This window comes from Nicotiana attenuata, unplaced genomic scaffold, assembly GCF_001879085.1.
Source record: "Nicotiana attenuata strain UT unplaced genomic scaffold, NIATTr2, whole genome shotgun sequence".
In the NCBI taxonomy this organism is placed as follows: Eukaryota; Viridiplantae; Streptophyta; class Magnoliopsida; order Solanales; family Solanaceae; genus Nicotiana; species Nicotiana attenuata.
This window is the reverse complement of record NW_017671693.1, coordinates 134,002-142,665: the sequence shown is the minus strand read 5'-3', so window position 1 is coordinate 142,665 and position 8,664 is coordinate 134,002. Positions and strand designations below refer to the sequence as shown.

At 39.3% G+C, this 8,664-nt stretch overlaps 1 long non-coding RNA gene and 1 pseudogene across 1 annotated transcript; both read left to right on the top strand.

Annotated features, from left to right (window-relative positions):
* Positions 1-414: 414 nt before the first annotated feature.
* Positions 415-4,774, top strand: LOC109209721 (annotated as a pseudogene).
* Positions 4,775-5,250: 476 nt separating this feature from the next.
* LOC109209717 lies at positions 5,251-8,232 on the top strand. The gene is made up of 4 exons (XR_002065410.1): positions 5,251-5,661; positions 6,276-6,896; positions 7,050-7,126; positions 7,871-8,232. It is a non-coding gene; the product is annotated as an uncharacterized LOC109209717 (long non-coding RNA).
* Positions 8,233-8,664: the final 432 nt, after the last annotated feature.

The window sequence follows — 8,664 nt, the reverse complement described above, 5'->3', positions numbered from 1 at the left end:
ATGGTTGAAAAGGGCTATTTGGCTTATTTGGCCTATGTTTGTGATTCTAGTGCTGAGGTTCCTTGTATGGATTCTATACCACTTGTTCGGGAGTTTCCAGAGGTGTTTCTTGCAGACCTACCGGGGATGCCACCTGATAGGAATATTGACTTTTGTATTGATTTGGCGCCCGACACTCAGCCTATTTCTATTCCTCCGTATTGCATTATCCTGCCAGAGTTGAAAGAATTGAAGGAGCAGTTGCAAGATTTGCTAGGTAAGGTCTTTATTAGACCTAGTGTCTCGCCTTGGGGTGCGCCGGTTACCTGCGAGACCGCTGCTGCGGGTGCTTGACCGCAGGAGCGGGATTTTGAGGTTTAAGTGGAAACCGTACCTGCAAGGGATTTTCCGCAGGTGCGGCGTCGCAAAAGCGACATGGTGGCCGAAGATGCGGAAAATGTTGGGCAGAAGGTATACAAGGTCCCCTTCGCGAATTTCTGCCCATTCTTCACCATTTTGGACGAGTTTTGGAGCTCAAAGCAGTGATTTCAAGAGGGAATTGAGGGGTATCAGTGAGTTGGGCTTTATTAATTGTGTTTATGATGATTTTTCCACTGTTTAATCATGGAATTTAGTGGGAATTTGGAGAGAAGTCAAGGAGAACTTGAGCTTTGGAGAGTTTTGGTTGAGGGTTTGAGGGATCATTTGAGGTCCGATTTTGATGGTTTTGGTATGTGTAGACTCGGGAGTGAGAGGAGTTTCTAGTTTTGTAATTTTTGTCTGATTCCGGGACGTGGGCCCGGGGGCCGGATTTGAGCCAAATTCGGGATTTTTGGTCTAATTTGATAATTTTCGTGTGGGTTTCATTCCATCAGCGTATATTGATGATAATATACTGATTTTGGTTAGATTCGGAGAATTTAGAGGCCGAATAGAGAGGCAAGGGCAACGCGAGTTAGAGTTTTGGCTTGGTTTGAGGTAAGTAACGCTTCTAAACTTGGTTCTGAGGATCAAAACGTCGGACTATCCGTTCTATGATTATATATTGAGGTGACGCAAATGCCAAGTGACGGGCGTATGGGTGTGCACCGTGAGAATTGTGGCCGGGAACATTCCATGGCATCGCTTAGTGACTCTTACTTGCTGATATCTGTGTAGTGATTAAGTTAACGAGCTGTAAATCATGCTAATTACCATGTTAGGGCTTCAAGTCGATACTGTTGAGACCCGAGAGGTCGTTTCTTGCTGTTATATCATTAGCTTCATTGATATTCTGCACTCAGTCTTGTTCGTGCATATCATATCATGTCTCTGTCTCGGTTATTGTTATTCGGCACATCATATCAGTGTTTCGGGCTAATTTCTTGGTATTGTGAGCCCGTGTGTGTGAGACTAGAGAGTGATGACTGAGTGAGGCCGAGTGCCTGAATTTGAGTGACGGTTATGGGTTCGGGCTGCATGCCGCAGCAGATTATTGATTATGCCTTCATTGGCTTGTTATAGCGCTTGGGCTGAAAGGATTCCCTCCGGAGTCTATACAGCCCCAGTGAGCGCGGATGATATTATTGAGGGATGGATTTCCCTAGACATGGTTTTGTCCGAAGTACTAATACCTGAAAATGGATTTCTCCTCAGGGTTGGATTACCCTTGTTCCTCGGTAACGTTTTACTTGAGGTCAGTGTTGTATATATATTCCGGGATGGATTTCCCTCGGTCGGATGTCCATATGCGGTACCGAGTGGTTGAGAACTTGAGAGTGGGAGCACCCGATGCATTTTCATACATTTCTGGCATTGACATGTGGAGTTTTACTGAGCTTTATACTTCACATTGTTCGGATTAGCATTTTGGTTTACTGTCAAGTTAAACATATGGAATTGCCAGCATGCCTACTTTCCTGTACAATTTAAATGTATTATAATTGCTGAGGTTTAGTTCGTCAGTACCTATCAGTCCATTGTTTGGACTTGTTACTTACTGAGTTGGTATACTCACGTTATCCCCTACACCTTGTGTGCAGATCCAAGTATCTCGGGGCATGGTAGCGGCTGTTGACTACTCCAGTCGCGGGTTATCACGGAGATAGCGAGGTAGCTGCCTGGCGATCGCAGTTCCGCCTTCTCCTTCTCTATCTTCCTTCTAGAGTACTTTGACTATTTACAGACTAATTTGGTCTTGTTATATTTCGGGACAAATTGTAGTATTGCTCATGACTTAGTGACACCCGAGGTCGGGCTTTTTGTTTCCGCATTTATTTTGGTTTTGACTTTGCATCTTTTATGGAGTTTCAGTTGAAAGGGTTATTATTTAAGTTTTAATGAAATATTGAACTACTTGGGAAATGTGTCGGCTGACCTAGTTTCACGATAGGCGCCATCACGATCCGGTTAGTTTTGGGATCGTGACACTTATTGATTTGGTTGTACTCGCGCTACACCCTGCACCTCGTGTGCAGATCCAGGTGCTTTCGATCACGACGGTTGCTGAGTTGTGGAGTCCGTATTTTCGGAGATTATCGATGTAGCTTCTTGACGTTCGTAGACCTTGACTCTCCCTCCATATCTTTCATTTTATGTTTCAGTTCTATTTTCTAGACGATGTACTAGACTATATCTTCATATAGATGCTCATGTACTCGGTGACGTCCCGATTTCTGGGAGAAATAATGTATTGAGTTATGAATTCTTATTCAGCTTTTAAAAGGTTTTTCTTAAATCAAATTTCTTCCGTATCTTTCAAAGCTTTAGAGTGTTGGAAATATCTGAAAAATCGGCTTGCATTGTTCTATGATAGGCGCCATTACGACGAGTTAATTTTGAATCGTGACAATATATGAACATATCCGTGAACTTGAGAGTCCTAATAGTATATGCATATTTTATAACTTCCGAATATGTCTTCATTTTTATTCTTATAATTTTACCAAATCACGGATCTTTTGGCAGCATTGTCTCATAAGACGCCAAGGCCAAAGTCACAAAACAAAAGCAGAGGACTGAGATTTCTCACTAAAACTACACCTTAAAGTACATATTCCTTCTACAATAATCGTGTAGATAGGATAACTATAATATACAAATTTATCATAATGGCATAAAATAATTGTTGAATCATACACTAAACCTACTTCTCTTGTTCCAAGATCTGCATATTATTTTTCTAATCACCAATTAAAAAAATAATCCAATCAAATAAACTCAACAAGTTCAAACCTGCTGGCTGCCAAAGCAATCAACTAGTTTAGCTCAGGTATTATTAAATAAGCCATCTTCCTATCAACTATCAAGATTAAGAAAGTAGCTAGGAATCAAAAAATACCTTCTTCTAAACATCCTTGAGGACAACATTCATATTAATTATCATTACTTTCTTTCGAGTGCATGGTATATGTATTAGTTACCATGTGGTGTTGATTCAACTCAAGATATTCCTTCTCTATGTGAATCCACAACCACTACTTGTTTAGGTCCTTTCAAAGAGTTGCTCGCCAAGCTCAATAATACTTCTTCATCTAACGTGCCACGCATCTCGTGCATTATTTCCGATGGTTGTATGAGCTTCACACTGGATGCTGCTCAAGACTTGGGCATCCCTGAAGTTCTGTTTTTGACCCCTAGTGCTTGTGGTTTGTTAGGTTACATGCATTACCGTGACCTTTCTGACAAAGGATATTTTCCACTTAAAGGTATAGTCATGCATGCTTTCTTCCTTTTTCTAATAGCCAAATCAATTTCAGTTTGTGTTCGACTTTTGTTCTTTTATCTGTTTGGGGAACTGCAGATGCAAGTGACTTGACAAATGGATATTTGGAGACGGCTTTGACTACCAGGAATGAAAGGTATACGTTTAAGGGATTTACCAAGTTTCTTAAGAAGTACAAATCCAGATGAATATATGTTCAAGTTCCTTCTTCAAGAAACAGATAGAAGCAAATTTGCTTCTGCTATTGTAATTAATACATTTGAGCTATTAGAGAAGGAAGTTCTTGAATCACTTAGTACCCTTCTTTCTCCAATTTATGCCATTGGTCCCTTACATTTTCTTGTAAAACGCATTAAGGACAAGAATTTGGGGTGCTTGGGATCCAATCTTTGGATAGAGGATGCATAGTGTCTAGAATGGCTAGATTCCAAAAAACCAAATTCTATTGTTTATGTTAATTTCGGAAGCATTACTGTAATGACTCCGAACCAACAAATTGAATTCACTTGGGGGCTTGCTAATAGCCAAATGGAATTTTTGTGGATTATAAGGCCTGATATTGTATCAGGGGAACAAGCAATTCTTCCATCCAAATTCGTGGAACAAACTAAAGAAAGAGGGATGTTAGCGAGTTGGTGTCCATAAGAACATGTACTTAACCACCCTGCAATCAGAGGTTTCTTGACTCAAAGTGAACGAAATTCGACTCTTGAAAGTATTGGCAGTGGGGTGCCAATGATTTGTTGCCATTCTTCGCCGAACAACAAACTAATTGTTGGTTTAAAGGCACCCAATGGGGAATAGGAATGGAAGTTGACAATAATGTGAAGAGGGACAAAGTTGAAAGCCTTGTGAGAGAGTTGATGGCTGGAGATAAAGGCAAAGAAATGAAGAAAAAGGCATTGAAATGAAAGAAATTGGCTGAGGAAGCTACTCAAAAACCAGAAGGATCATCTTTTGTGGCAATAGATAAATTGATCAACGAAATTCTCTTCAAACACTAAGCAGTAATTTATCAATAAGTGGTTGATTTTTAACTTTCTTGTGCTGAGATCATGTCAGATCCTTTAATTATTGTTGCTCTTCTTTCAATTATGTTGTAATTTGGTACTTTAATATGATCTCATGATAAAATAATTATCTCTTGCTACCTCGAGGTCTTTTGGTCCGTACAAGTCACTATACCTTGCAAATTTTCGCACGTGACAAAAAAAATAAAGAGTCCACTAACCGCCTATCACTACTAGAAATTCGCCCTATCGCAACAGTTTCTATAGCAACATTTATGTAACCGTTCCCACAGACCATCTATCACAACGATTATAACCGTTGCATTTGTATATAGAGCCTGTTGAAACACTTTTGGAACAAAACCGTCGCAATAATGGGTGAACCGTTGCAACAAGTAAAAGATATTGCAACGGGTATATAACCCTTGCAATAGACGTATCTATTGAGACGGTTTTCTGAAAATAAAGAATATTGCAACGGTTGAATTTTCCCTCCTTGTTTTCCCTCTTCTAGTTTGGCGGAACCCTAAGTTTTTCTTAAATAAAAAAAAATTATCACTTATTCTAAACGCCTCAACTAGTGTGTTTTGTTTCGAAACCTACCACACCCCCACAAGCAGCACTCCGCTTGAATACAAGTATTTTGCATCTAGTAAGGCAGTCTCCATCAAAATCAGCTTGTGGGTTTCTTCTCCAACGGCAAAGCAAAACTTAATTTGGGGATTTCTTCCAAAGAACACCCTTGTTGAGGTCCATCTTTTTCTTCTCCATCTAGCTTGGGGATTTTCATCCTCAAACTCCCAACTATTGCACTGAAAATATTGGAATTTCAGTTCCGACTCAATTCGTTGGCCCTAAGTTCAGATTTTGTCTCCTCTTCGCAATTTGACAGTACTCTCCCTCAGCTGCAAACTCGATTTCTTTCTCCAGCGAACTCATGAACGATTTCTTTCTCTGTCAATCCAAGTCGTAAGTTTCATTCTTCTGCATATATGGCTTTCTCCCCGTCTCTCTCAATTTCTCTAGATTTTCTCCTCTTTGTATCTAAGAAATTGTTAGAAATCATAAGTTTTAGACCCTCATAGCAGATTAGTATATCCACCCAAGTGTTTGAGTTAATGTTAGTATGTTAGAGAACTCAATTTATGTCTCGGAATATTTTTTTCAACATACATACCTAATTTACGATTATTATGAAATCTTGGGCATATTCTAAAGCTTTTGAAGGCTGCTCTTTTTTGTGGGGCATTTGGGTGTTGATTCTTTTCCAGTTTTAGTTAATACGGATATGCTGAAAGTTTTTATTGTTGATCTGAATCACTCACAGTTTTAGATTTTCTGTTACATGTGTAGAAAATTATGTCTTGAGATTGTTCCTACATGGAGTAAGTTCTAATTATATATTTCCATAATAAATTTTATCTGATAGGTTTTTGTAGGTGTTGAGTAGGAAAGTAGAGATAGTTTTTTGTAGGTGTTGAATATTAATAGTTTTTGGTAGGTTTTGAATAGGTTTTACATGATACATTATGCAGCCATTGGTCTCACCACAATTTTCTAACATTTGTTATGATATGACACAGACTGCCATCTATGTCCTGAAGTTTGTGATTCTACAGAGATCATACAACCTTGGGGCTTCAAGATGCATTTTCAACCAGGCTAGTAGCTTGCATAATCTTTTGCTTTGTTGCTTCTTCTATTCTCTATTCTTTTAAATAAGGTAGTCTAAATTCTTAGAATTCTCTTACATTGTTTATTAGTTATATGTTTTGCGACTTCAGATCAATTAAGCAAATCCATTCTTAGTAGAGAAGTAAAATAAAGAAACTAATAGTTTCGCTCCATGAAACCATAGATTCCTTCTTTCCTTGTCCCTGAGAATTTTGAGAAAAAGCGGAATGGTGTCTCCTTGTTTCTTTTACCCTTGCATTTTGCACCTTGTGATTAGTTTTCATTGTAAGATTTGAACTGTGAAGCAAGTTTTGTACCTGAGACTGCTAAAATAGTTATATGTAGAATGTCCTATTCTATGCTCTACTCTTTGAACTCATTTTTTGTCCGAAACATCAAATTCCTGTCAGATGTTTCCTAACAAGTGTTATATCAAAAGCTATTTAAAATGACCCAAGTAATTGTTGAAGCATTAGAACTTACTGGACAAAGGGGAATCATCAACAAAGGCCGGGGTGGCCTTGGCAATTGTAAGTTCTCTTTTCTGGAGTTAGGAATTCTGCTTATTATTCTAGTGTAAGAATAGGCAGTTTATTTATTGATCTTTTTATTTATTTTTGTTTATATAACTCATGTAATTTTGTGGGTGGAACTCAGTTAATACTTTTTTATTCTGTAACCAGTGGCTGAACCAAAGGATTCTATGTACTTGCTCAATAATTGTCCCCATGATTGACTTTTCTTGCAATGTTCTGCAATGGTGAGCCTTTTGCTACATTTACATCTTTCCTATTACTTTTAGCTCTGCAGCAATAAGGATACGAAGCTCAAGGAATATATAATAAGGCCACAGGAAAAAACTTGGGGCAGAGGGTGAGGGTTGTGGTGGACTGCAAAACGAAGGACCAACTAGTGATTTTCAATATTGACTTAGTTTTGTTCATTGGTTATCCATAGTTTTTATGTGGGATTATCAATATGGACCTTCGTTTTATTCATCGACTACCCATGGTATCATGTTATTAATTAGTTAATACTGTATGCATCATGAATTCTTGACTACTAGAGTGGTATGGCCTGGGCTTGAGACGTAAGATGCTGTGACATGACTTTGGGCTTGTGTGCATGTCCTTGGCCACTTTTTCATAGTGTCTACAGCTTTTGACCACGTTTAGTTCTCTGATTATGTTTCATATGTTTTAGTTTTGCCCTCACTTTTTGTAAACTTATAGATGTGTGAATATGTGTCAGTTTCGTGGGTTTATTGACCTAACATAATCGCACACTGGGTTGTTCCAGCCATCAACTGGAAAATATTAGTTAGATCCAGGACCAAGTGGTGCCAACATGCATCGTTAATGTAACAACATGCATTGTTTGGATTAGAATGCTTAGTAAGCCTTGTGGCTGCGTTAGACTAAGTAATTTTGTTTCTGATGTTTGTGCTAAAAAGAGAAATTCGATTAACTGTTTCTCTCATAACAACTATTTTACTCTTGTCAAGATCCGAGGTTGAAGTGCTGCCTCTTTTCCAGTGTCCTGTCTATTACAAAAAGATGGGTTACTTCTATGTAAGGTCAGGTCAAGTGACAGTTTATACTGCTTGGAGTTACAGTTGGGTGGGGAAATTGGTGGCTTGGTACTTTTTTGCCACTTCCAAATACACTTTATTGCTTCATAAGGGCCACTCTCACTAGTCCTCACTCAATTGAAAGCTTTAACAAACTTTCTTTTATGTGCTTTGTATTCAAATTATCCAAGCTTAGCATGTGCAAAAGTTGACGGGGCGAATAGTCGCCTTGTCTAGGTTCATCTCACGGTCCTCCGACAGATGCCATAAGTTTTTTAATGTGCTGAGAAAGGACAAAGGGTTACAGTGGAATGAGGAATGCGTCGAGGCCCTAAGGAAATTGAAAGCGTACCTATCTTCACCGCCACCGCTAGCCAAAGCAAATCCAGGCGAGCCACTGCTGGTATATTTGGCCGTATCTGAGGTCGCCGTCAGCGCAGTCCTAGTTCGTGAAAATGAAGGTACGCAATCTCCTATTTACTATATTAGCAAAACCTTAGTGGACGCCGAAACACGGTATCCACACCTTGAAAAATTAGCTTTGGCCTTGGTCGTAGCTTCACGGAAGCTCCGACCCTATTTCCAATGCCACCCCATAAAGGTAGTGACGACCTTCCCCTTAAGAAGTATCCTGCACAAGCCTGAGTTATCAGGCAGACTCGCCCGATGGGCCATAGAGCTCAGTGAGCACGATATCTCATATCATCCCAGAAATGCCATCAAGTCGC